General features: G+C 46.0%; 1 long non-coding RNA gene across 1 annotated transcript; it reads left to right on the forward strand.

Annotated features, from left to right (window-relative positions):
- The first annotated feature begins 1807 nt into the window (after positions 1-1807).
- LOC308332966 lies at positions 1808-3302 on the forward strand. The gene is made up of 3 exons (XR_013965772.1): positions 1808-2018; positions 2723-2829; positions 3167-3302. It is a non-coding gene; the product is annotated as an uncharacterized lncRNA (long non-coding RNA).
- Positions 3303-12396: the final 9094 nt, after the last annotated feature.

Consider the following 12396-nt stretch of genomic DNA (forward strand, 5'->3'; position numbering starts at 1 on the left):
ATTGCTTGATTGGCGTTTGGTACGTGTGAATGAGGCCTGAGACGCCAAACGGTGCCCCTGTAATGAGTCACATCTGCTGTTGTTGGCGAGTGATACAAGCCACACAAACCGCCGCCAATGTGCTTCAAATCTGATTGGCAGATATCAGTTTTCATGTGTGTGTTGTTTTGTTTTCGGTTCAACAGACGTGATAAAAGAAAACTGTTCCAAATGTTCTGGTTAGGCCAAAAAATATATAATAATCAGATTTTGTGAGTGCCAATGTGAAACTGCGTCGGTATAACATCCAGGAACCGCATGCGTGAACACAGAAGAAACGTCATTGAAAAACCATAAAGGCTGGAGTCTAGGTAATGGCTCCACGTGGGGATTTGGATTGTTTACGCTTTTTTTTTAGCCGAGGAGGAGGAAATGCATTTGATCAATAGAAACAGTTTTTTTCTAAGAGTAATGAATGGATATATCCCGTCTCTTTCCACTTTGTAGGCTCCCATTATACACACATACACACCGAGACCCATCAAGGTCGGCTGCACTCGGCTCCACGGTACATATAAGGCAGAACAATAACATATGGTCCATCAGTTTGTCTACTCACCCGGTGTGTGCACCATCTGCGTCTGGCTGCATGCAGCGCTGTGTGCCGCTGATCAATGCGTGCAATATTTGAAACGGAACAAGCCTTACAATACGTGCAGGTCAAGGAGGTTTCCCGGGACAGAGAGAGAGATCACAAACAACAAGGCAACAACAACACCCACCAGTGGGAGAAGAACTGTTAGCTGGAGATTCGGGAGATATACAAAGGACATGCAGAGAAAAAAGGGGATATTTTGAGGGGATTCATGTTGAGATATACACATAACTGACACAGTCTTGTTTGTCCTGTACGTGGTCTGTTTACGTCACAAAGGTCACGGCAAGTGCCTCCTCTCTCATCGCCGTGATTTTGATATAGTCACGCTCGCTTTGATTAGCGGCTTACTGTACGAAAACATGCAAATTAGCTGTCCGTGACATCCGGCTGTATGTCTGTCTGTCTGTCTCCGTTTCCTTCTTCAAAAAAACAGTGTATCCAGCTACAATTTGACCTAGAACAGTTCTGGGAAAATATTATTCAATGTTTGCGGTTTAATATTTAATTTGAGCATTCAAGGCTTGATAGGAACTAGATTGTGCCCTTCCCTCTGTATTTTATCTCTCTCTATCGTCTGTCTGTCTGCATTGCAGGCAAATCCAATTTGTCGCGGCACATTGTGAGCTTGTAGATCTGCTGGCAAGCACCACCGTCGTACAATGACGTATAAATCAGTTTGCCACTGGCTTGGATTGAATTACTTTTCTTTGTTGTTCTCTTTTGCGCTGTAACTTTCATGTTTTACTTATTTAGTTTCACGCATCCTAATGTCATTGTACAACTGTGTGTCAATGTGCTTGATGTTCTGTGTAAAGCACACTGAATTGCCTTGTTGTTGAAATGTGCTCTACAAACAAAACTGCCTCGCCTCGACTTCCTCCTGCTTATCAACTCTCTTGTTCTCTCCTCTCCATCCTGCAGTCTCTCCCTCTTTGCTGCTCATTCCACCTGCTTAGTGAAAAGGCCGGTTTTTCGAGAAGCGTCTGACTGCAGGCAGGATTGATCGATCAAGAAGTCTCTGCGAGGGGGGAGGGCATTGATCAGGAAGTATTGCAAGGCTGGGGGCGGTCCATGGGAGCTTGTTGTTGTCCGCATGCCATGTCCGCTTATTATAAGCGACTTGTATTATTATCGTTATTTGTATTATTATTAATATTATTATTAATTTAATATGCTGCTATGCTTCTAGCTCTGCTATTTTCAAACAGTTGATGAACATTAGATTTAAATGAGCTAATCTGTTGCAATTTGTTGAGTGGCTTCTTTTCAACATTTCTGTTGCAAAATCTGGCACCACTTACACTATTGGGTTACTTATATTACAGCCCGTTTGCTGCAGTTCTTTCCACTTTCCAGACTCTTCTCGTTCTTCCTCCGCAAGGTACGTAAACCAGCAAGACAATATTAATATTATAAGTATAACTTAATATAAATGTAAACGTTCTGCAGTGCAAACTATAGCCTTATGAACAGGAGTTAATGAGTTTGTTTTTCTTTTCTTTCTTGCCTGCTCGAGTAGCTTAGCCTCTTAGCTAAATACCGGACAGATACAAAGGATACACCGGTAGCTAACACTCGAGTAATAACACAACAAGCAATATTCCGATTCTAACTTATGAAGCTAAACTACCATTAATGCACCTAGCGTTAGGAGTTAAACGGGTTCGTTTTCCCCCTTATATTCTGTTTTTGTAACATGCACTTGCATTATTTTGTTAGCTGTTATGTTCCATGAAATTAGTTAATGACACAGGAAAACTCTTCACATAGAGCATGTCTGACATAAATATGAAATAATTTCTTAAACATGTAGCCAAAGTGTTAGGTTATTCATTAGCAGCAGCTAGCATGGCTGCATACAACATGCATCCCTGCTTCTGGTGACATATTATTTTAATTTGTGAGGTCTGTTAAATGATGGATCATTTTTATTAGTTTAATACTTTAAAAAAAAGATTACTGTTATTGTTACAGCATAGGCAAATTGACAGATCTATGGACTTAATGCCTGTCTACAGATGTAGATTATCTGCTCTGCAAATTCAGTGTAATTGTTAAAATTGTCTTGTTTATTTTTATTAACAGATGCATCGTTCCATATTGACCACCAATGAGTCTGTACAGCTCAAACAATGTACAACCTGCTGTACACTGTACCACTGCTCATATTAAAACTGCAATCGCTTTTGAAGGTATGTATAAGCTTGTTTTTTATTTTTAGGATGTATGTCTGGATGTACTGTAGAGAGGAGGCATTTTCATTATCTTTCAAATTGACATTGGGACTTATTCAGACTGTTGGCCTTGGCCAGGCAGGGTGTGTTATTCATGCACTCATTTCACCCAGGTTCCATCTCTGCAACGCATGCAATTTGTGTGTTCAGTCAGTGAGTCAGTCTAGTGACTGCCAGTGGTCTATGAAGGATGGATCTCCCCTTAAGTACATTTGAAATGTAAGAATGAGTTGGTGCTGTGTGTATATTATATACTGTATATTAATTTGTCATATTGTATGTCTCCCCTCCCCAGATCTGCGCATCATTAGATGCTGTCTTAACTGCAGATCAGATACATCTCAGGCACACTATCATTGTCCCTGCGGTGTAAGAACACCCTTTTAAGGGCTGATGCGATGAGAAAACACCTGCCGAAGTGCAAACTCTATTCATGTCAGCTGTCCAGCCCTCCTCAGTCTGCCAGCCCCGCGATGCACAGTGTTCAGGCGCCCAGCCCTTCTGAGCCCTCTACCCATTCCAGATGCCCGTACTGCTCTGCTTGGCTGCAGAGTGCATCCAAGCAAATGTACACAATGTTAAGGATGTTTACTTTGTAAAATGCTTTATCTGGGCTGAATTTGTTCTTTTGCCCACCTCTGGTGTATTATCAAACATTTGCAATGCGACTGTGTGGTAAACCCTTAATATAAACATAGATAACGTGGTTGTAATTGATACACATTCATTTGATTACAAAGTTGTATTCTTTAAGCAATAAAGAAAAGGATAAAAGGTTTTCACTATGTTGTGGCTCTATTGTTGTTTCCAAACACATGCAGTGTTGCAGGCTTTCTGCTTGTTTTATTGAATTGCCACTTCTCCCAGGTCCATGTACTGCTCTGGAAGTCCATGTTGGTACCTCGCAGGTGGGTGGAGGCTGCTATGACACGTGTAATATGATACCATGAACTAAGTGTAATAGTATAGTGTAGTGTAACGGTGTAGTAAGTGTTTATGAAGATGTAGAAACCATTTAGACGTTACTTTGAATCACAAAATATGTATTGTATACAGAGTTTCCATAATTGTGCCCACAGATTAAAGCACTGTCACACAATTCATTGGTTTATACAAGTGTTATAGTCTGACATCCAGGAGTGATCAAATGTGATAGCAGTTGCCAGTTTCAGAAGAGAAGCAGAGTGAGTATACATACTGTTTTGGGGTAATAGTCTGAATATGCAAAACCACAATACCACAGTGTCGTAGGGTTAGTGGGTTATAGCCGGGTTTTAATAGGTAACAATTATTGAAAAGAAAAAAATGTTATAATATACTGTACCACCATGTACCATAGATGGACATGACCAACATAATACACCAACAGACAGCCGGAATTGTCCTGGTCCCCATAGGCCTACTGAGTTTAGGAGGACGTAGAAACCAATTTTGACATGACCCCAGAAGAGCAGTTAAACATCTAAGTTAACCATCTAACCTCCCCGAAAAGGCCTGTCTGTCCTGAACTCTTATCCATATTTATACATTATGGATAATTAGTATGGACTTATTTGGCTCAACTGCTGTCATACCTCACATGGTAGTGATATTGTTGGAGCGCAGAGTGAAGGTGACTGCATATCTTTTACACCTACTGCAGCAAGTGTAGGCTATATGTTACTACTCCTTAGTCCTTACTAAGTTACTACTATGACCAAACAACCTATTTATTATCCATCCAGATTGTTGAATTACTGTGGAACAAACTATTGAAGAGACTTTATTGATAGTGCCTCCTAAGAAACCAGGTGGGACCACAAAAGGGTTGCTCAACCTTATGCCTGGAGTGCTCTCCAGTGAATGTCCAGCAGTCTGTGATTAGGCTCTCTATATATATATATATTATAAAAGTCACTACAATATATATAGATTGATTAACATGCAGTTTGCAGAATTACAGTACATTGAGTGGACGACACCATAAAGCAGGGGTTACCAAACTTTTTTGGACCAGGTACCCCTTTTGGGTAGGCACTCGGGGGGACGCTGGGGAGGCACTGGGCAGACACTGGGGAGGCACTGGGGAGACACTGGCGAGGCACTGGGCAGACACTGGGGAGGCACTGGGGAGACACTGCGGGGAGGTACTCAGGGGGACACTGAGGAGGCACTCAGGGTCACACTGGGACAGTGGTGAGGCAGTAGGCACTCAGGGGACACTGGGGAGGTACTGGGGAGCCACTGGGCAGACACTGGGGAGGCACCATGGCGGACACTGGGGAGGCACTGGGCAGACACTGGGCAGACACTGGGCAGACACACACACACACACACACACACACATGATTTTTTTTTTTTTGTCAGCTTGGGTACCCCCTGGCTATGCGTCGCATACCCCTAGCCCGCGGACCCCACTTTGGGAACTGCTGCCATAAGCATTACACTTGTTTACAATAGGGCCCACGATTCCTCCCGTCCAAAACGGCCCAGAGACGGCCGAGATACGCCGGGGACCCCCGCGGACCCCCACCCGGGCACGGGGCCGAGTCCCTGAGGGCGGCCCGGTCGCAACGAGATCCCCCCCGGCCAAAACGGACCAGAGACGGCCGAGATACGCCGGGGACCCCCGCGGACCCCCACCCGGGCACGAGACCCACGGGGCCGAGTCCCTGAGGGCGGCCCGGTCGCAACGAGATTCCCCCTGTTCAAAACGGACCAGAGACGGCCGAGATACGCCGGGGACCCCCGCGGACCCCCGCGGACCCCCACCCGGGCACGAGACCCACGGGGCCGAGTCCCTGAGGGCGGCCCGGTCGCAACGAGATTCCCCCTGTTCAAAACGGACCAGAGACGGCCGAGATACGCCGGGGACCCCCGCGGACCCCCGCGGACCCCCACCCGGGCACGAGACCCACGGGGCCGAGTCCCTGAGGGCGGCCCGGTCGCAACGAGATTCCCCCTGTTCAAAACGGACCAGAGACGGCCGAGATACGCCGGGGACCCCCGCGGACCCCCGCGGACCCCCGCGGACCCCCACCCGGGCACGAGACCCACGGGGCCGAGTCCCTGAGGGCGGCCCGGTCGCAACGAGATTCCCCCTGTTCAAAACGGACCAGAGACGGCCGAGATACGCCGGGGACCCCCGCGGACCCCCGCGGACCCCCACCCGGGCACGAGACCCACGGGGCCGAGTCCCTGAGGGCGGCCCGGTCGCAACGAGATTCCCCCCGTTCAAAACGGACCAGAGACGGCAGTGATACGCCGGGGACCCCCGCGGACCCCCGCGGACCCCCACTTGGGCACGAGACCCACGGGGCCGAGTCCCTGAGTGAGGAGGGAACAAGGGAACGCCCTTTTCTGTTTCCGTTTATCTGTTTCCGTTTCCGTTTTTGTGTTTCCTCTACTCTGGTTGATGTTGACTAACCCCGCCCCGTTGACTAACCCCGCCCTCGCAGAGACTTCTTGATCGATCAACCTGCCCTGCAGTCAGACACTCTTGGGTTTTTCTGCCCGCTCCCCCTCTCCTCTCCTCTCCTCTCCATACGAGTCCTCCTCTGCTCCACCTGCTTAGTAAATCTGTCAGTTGCCTTATACAAATTGGACAGGAATCTATTCTATAGCTTATATATGAGCAAAGGAAACAGAGGTTTTACCCGCTTCCCTCACACTCACCTCCCCACATTATAATGCATTATTGTCAGGTGGTTGAGGTGGAAACCTTGTATGTCCAAAACGGCATTTTTTTGGTATTATTATATAAAAATATAATAGTGAAAAGTACGATCTACAAGCCCACAACAACACATCACGTGTGACACATTATGAGCTTGCAGATCAGTTGTTTTCGCTACTTTTGAGAGACACTGGGGAATTAATGTATGGAAGAAATAAAAGCCACAGAAGTTGAGATGTGGAGATACAAGGTTTCTGCAATGATATCCTCCCATTGTCTCGGCGTGTCAGGTTGAACGGGAGGTGAGGCAGACGTTGATCGATAACGCTTACATTATAGATGACAGCTTTGACTGGCGCGCCTCGAATTTTACCCATCATTATTGAAAGATGAAAGTGGGGATCACGGCGGAGAAATGAGAATTATGCTCATTTCCAGGTCTATAGTTTTTGTAGACTAGAGTATAGCTTTGCCCAATTCACAGTTTAAGTAGACTCGATCTGGTTCAATCGACAATCCTCAGAATCTCAGTGCCTGGCAAGTCCCAGCTTCTAGTTCCAGTTCCATCCAGTTGCTGCTGTGCGGTTGCCTCTTAAGAGCTGCATACGTCACAACGCCACGGGTCCACCTGCAGTCCCCGCTCTTACCACTAGGGCCGAGCGCCTCAACATTGGAGAGCCTCACTGGGGGCTTGCGTCACAAAAGCTTGCCTCCTCTCAAGTTAGCCACGCCCCCAGAGCCGAAGGACGTGTCTCTATTTCTATGTCTGCTACTACTGCTGTTACCTGAACCATCTTTGGAGGAACTAACCAGGTTGTAGGCCTACATTTAAAAGACCCGAAACACTGATGATATTGAAGGCATCTATGAAATCTTTGAAACAATTTCATAAACTATAGGGGGGTCATGTTTCACATATCTCTCAGCTAAGGGGGTCCATGACATGAAAGAAACGTTGAAAACCTTAGACAACAAGTCAAGCAGTGAGAGCTCGTAGAGCAGCAACCAAAAGTGAAAAAAGAGAGAACCTGTTTATCCGTCAACAACACACATTTAGTAAGACGTGCGAATGTGAACGCAGCTCGCAAATTGCAATAACAACAAATTAGGATAATTTTTTTTTTAAGTTTTTCTTTTTTTAAGATTATTATTTCTTTTTACGTTTTCTACTGTGTGTGTGTGGGTGTGTGTGTGTGCATGAATTTTTTTGTGTGTGATACAGCTGCGCCCTCTGGTGGCGGGCAGGTGGTGTCACAGCGTGACAGACAGACAGACAGTTCTGCCCAGGTTACATAGTAATGGCTCACTGGCGTTCACAATAATAATAATAATAATAATAAAACAAATTGAAAAAAACTATATTTTGTATCATAACTTCAAGTTGTCGGTTGTCGGCAATGCCGGCAAGCTGTCATTAGCAAAACAGCAGAACGTTTCATCCGACAAACGCCAGCTGCTCAGCACACAAACACTGATGCTTTAACAGAACAATAATTTTCTGTGTGTGTGAAAGCGCGTTAAAATCTCTCTGCCTTTGTTTCCACTCGGCTGGACACGGCAGAATTCTACATAATTGCAGTAGGAGTAATGGAACTGACGACAGACGATAATAATCATTATTCATGTGGCTTTCACAAATGCACAACAACACACACATGCGTAAAATTTTAGGGCGGCTATTTTATAAAAGCCATATTTATGTTTGTGTTTTGCGTGTTCCATTTTTAACCCTAAACCTATAATGACTTATAGATAGTAGTGTAGCCTGTAGATTTCCAATTTTAGGGCGGCTATTTTATAAAAGCCATATTTATGTTTGTGTTTTGCGTGTTTCATTTTTAACCCTAAACCTATAATGACTTATAGATAGTAGTGTAGCCTGTAGATTTCCAATTTTCAATGTTTTATTTTATTAATTTTTCTTCTCAAAGGCAAATATTGTACTTTTCCTCCACTATGATTATTGGAGCCCAGAATAGGTATGCCAGGGATCACATTTAATTTCGTCACGTGAAGTGGATGCACATCAGGGTTATTCATTTTATTTATTTTTTATTACAAAATTTCTTTAAAAATAGAAAATCTGCGAGCTCACAACACGTCGGTTTAATTAAAGTGCTCGTGTGGCCTATAGTCGCTCCATTTGGCTTGTTTTCATAGATGCCACTTGCTATATCTGATCAAAACTGATCAGGGCTGAAACAGAAATGTAAATATAAAATATGACTTGCGTAGTATGAGACGGATCAGCTGACTCGTGTCAACATGACGAGAGTTGACTCTTGCCTCCCCTTCCCTCAAGGCAAGCATCAAATGGATACTGATATATGCAGAATTGACTGACCGAGTTGACAGAAACGCACACATACAGTGATTTAAAACTCACTGTAAGTGACGATTGAGAACCGAGCATATACTCAGATTAAAGTAGTGCAATCTTCAGATTTACATAAACCCAGTCATAAATAGACAACATCCTCTGACAGTCAGTCATGCCTCTAAACATAGCTTTAACAAAAAAAATAAGTGTGCTTGTTGATCCTCTAGGGGGGAAAGAATGGAAATCAGGGTCAGTCGGTTTGCCAAAACAGCATATAAAAATAAAATGCCCGCCTTTCAATGGGACTTGCAGCTGAAATGGGGATGCATTGAACACTAAATACTGTAGACGAAAACATCTAAAGTAAGCGACCACAGGAGACATTTGGAGTACTAGTTTTCCCAAATGTCACCAATTACGTAGGCAAGTCAAATGTGAAATGGGGATGCATTGAACACTAAATACTGTAGATGAAACAATAAAGGCGACCACAGGAGACATGAGGAGTAAATCTAGAGTAGTCCATTTTGAGGCTTTACATTAGGCTTGTTTATCTGTGAAGACAATTGGACCGATGAATTAATCGGTTTGTCGCCGATTAATCCAAAAACAACTAGAATCGGACGATATAGATCATTACACAGAACCCATTTGTGGTCCATATATTCGTCCAGTCATCTGGTGCCGCCCTGCATGGGCACTTCCGCCCTCCAGGAATGTGGAAGTGCCGCTCTCAAACCAAAGACATGTAAGGGTGACACTAATAATACAGTTTAACGACGGCAGAGGTCTCATTTGACTCGCTTTGAGAACCAGCCGCGAGCCATCTCTACACACAACAGTGGCTCAGACAGCATGGCCCTGTGGATGGAGGGCTCTTGAATGAGAGCTCAGTATGATATGCAGAGTTGTCCTCCCGGCATGGAGAGGCCACGAGCTGCCCTCCCTGTTTACCACATCAAAGTCGCCAAGTCATTGTCTGGGCTTTCTTTTGAACGCCGTCCTCCGCCGCGCAGGATTCAAAAATAAAAAAAAAAAAAAAAAAGCCTGGGAGGCTTTGAAGTCCTTTCCATAGCACCTGGATGGAAGCTCTGTTTTCTTATACACTTTTGTCAATTTCTTTCATTTTTTTGCCCCTTTTTTGTGGGCTCCGTATTAAACCACAGAGCGAGAGAGAGAGAGAGAGAGAGAGAGATAGAGAGAGAGAGAGAGAGCCAGGAGGCCTTTTCTGTCCAAAATCTCCAGCTTACACCCTGCAGGCCTTTCATCCTGCTGTGTTTCTGCTGCCTCTCCTCACCCCACAAAGAGGCTGATATAGAACCAGAGACTCATACTGCTGAAAGAGGCTAATTCTGTATTTAAGTCCAACGTAATTTTGTAGTCCTACGTTACGTCCGGGTCCAAATGGCACCAGCTCCCGTCCGCTTCTCATTGCGAACGCAGTGAGCACTAACTATGAGACCCTGCAGATCATGTCTGTCTGTCTGTCTGTGTGTCTGTCCCGCTGTTACACCACCCGCCCGCCACCAGAGGGCGCAGCTGTACCACACACACAAAATAAACATGCATGCAAAATAAAAATGAAAAAAGGTCTGTGTGTGTGTGTGTGTGTGTGTGTGTGTGTGTGTGTGTGTGTGTCAGACTGCCACACCAGCTGCGTTCACTTCCCGCGTTAACGCGTCTTACTGGTTGTAAATAGAATATCTAAACGCGTAATCTCCTTCTCCGTCCTCCCCTCACTCGTGAACAAGACCCAGAGATACTTAAACTCCTTCACCTGGGGTAATAATGTCTCATTCCCTGCTGAAACCGGTCCTGCTTTTGGGACAATTTGCCCCAAAATAGGGATGCTACAGTTAATGTTTATTGTATGTAAAGAATATTCTAAAAATATGTCACGAGGCATGACCATATATGGAGGCGTGATGTCACGAGGCGTGACCATATATGGAGGTGAGACCGACCAAACGACTGACGGGAAATGCAGGCTTTCATAATAAACTAAAGATCATACGGTCGCAATGACCTATATAATCGTTACACATTTCTCGCTCCCCACCGCAGCAGCAGAAAGTCCACAGCAGCACCGTCTCCCTGCTGCTTCCCAGTTATTATATAAGGTCTACCCTTAATCCAATAAAGGCCTCTTCTCCTCCGCGCCGTGTGAGCGAGGCGGCGAGCGCAGGCGATTGAAGAAGAAGAAGAAGAACCAGTGTGTTGTGGCATATGGACAAAGGAGCCATGCTAAATCCCCACACATCAGCCCTAATAAAAATCACAATGGCAGCTTGTTTGAGCGGGGCCCGCATGGCGTTATGTAAGGCTCTGACATTTGAGTTTATAACGCACACACACCTTCTCTCAGAGAGAGAGAGAGAGAGAGAGAGAGAGAGAGAGAGAGAGAGAGAGGGAGAGAGAGAGAGGGAGAGACGCAAAGAGACACTGGTAGGAAAGTAAAGTTTGTTTGCAGATGTGGGGGAATCCATCTGACAGTGACTTATCGTCAAGATGAAAGTGGGCGATGCATATGGCACAGGCATGCGTGTGTGTGTGTGCGGGCGCATATGGCTGGTGCACACACACACACACACAAACACACACACACACACACACACACGATTATAGGCTGTGCATGTGGGCTGTGAGCACAGATGTGTGTGTGTGTGTGTGTGTGTGTGTGTGCACACACACTGAGTCATCAGTGCTGAGTCATCATGGATATGAAGATAAGGAGCACATCCTGCACTGCATGGCCAGTCCCATTTCAGTCTCAGTAAAATGTTTTCACTTTTATTTAATATAATATTAATAAGTAACCTAATAACCCTGGTCTGTACTCTGTATGGAGGCTTTCCTCCACCGACCCCGTTGACCTGCTGTGATCCGTCTCTGTTCATTCAGCGTGCGTGCGTGCGTGTGTGTGTGTGTGTGTGTGCGTGCACGTGTGTGCGCGCATGTGCGTGCACGTGTGTGCGTCAAGCCACAAAGCAGTAGAGGGAGGCAGCGAGGTAAATGAGTGCCCCAGGGAGACCACCTGGGAGAGAGCGCGAGCGAGAGCGAGAGAGAGAGAGAGAGAGAGAGAGAGAGGCAGGACAGAGGAAGGTAAAGTAAGATTAATGATGCTTGGTAAAAGAGAGTGGTACGGTTGGCCCCAGACTCTACAGTGGGGGTCCATAATGCTCCCGCATGACTGCTGGTGCTATAGACACACCCCTCCATGACTGCTGGTGCTATAGACACACCCCTCCATGACTGCTGGTGCTAGAGACACACCCCTCCATGACTGCTGGTGCTATAGACACACCCCTCCATGACTGCTGGTGCTATAGACACACCCCTCCATGACTGCTGGTGCTATAGACACACCCCTCCATGACTGCTGGTGCTATAGACACACCCCTCCATGACTGCTGGTGCTATAGACACACCCCTCCATGACTGCTGCTGCTATAGACACACCCCTCCATGACTGCTGGTGCTATAGACACACCCCTCCATGATTGCTGGTGCTATAGACACACCCCTCCATGACTGCTGGTGCTATAGACAC

This window comes from Protomyctophum bolini, assembly GCF_963924005.1.
Source record: "Protomyctophum bolini genome assembly, chromosome: 18".
Classification (NCBI taxonomy): Eukaryota; Metazoa; Chordata; class Actinopteri; order Myctophiformes; family Myctophidae; genus Protomyctophum; species Protomyctophum bolini.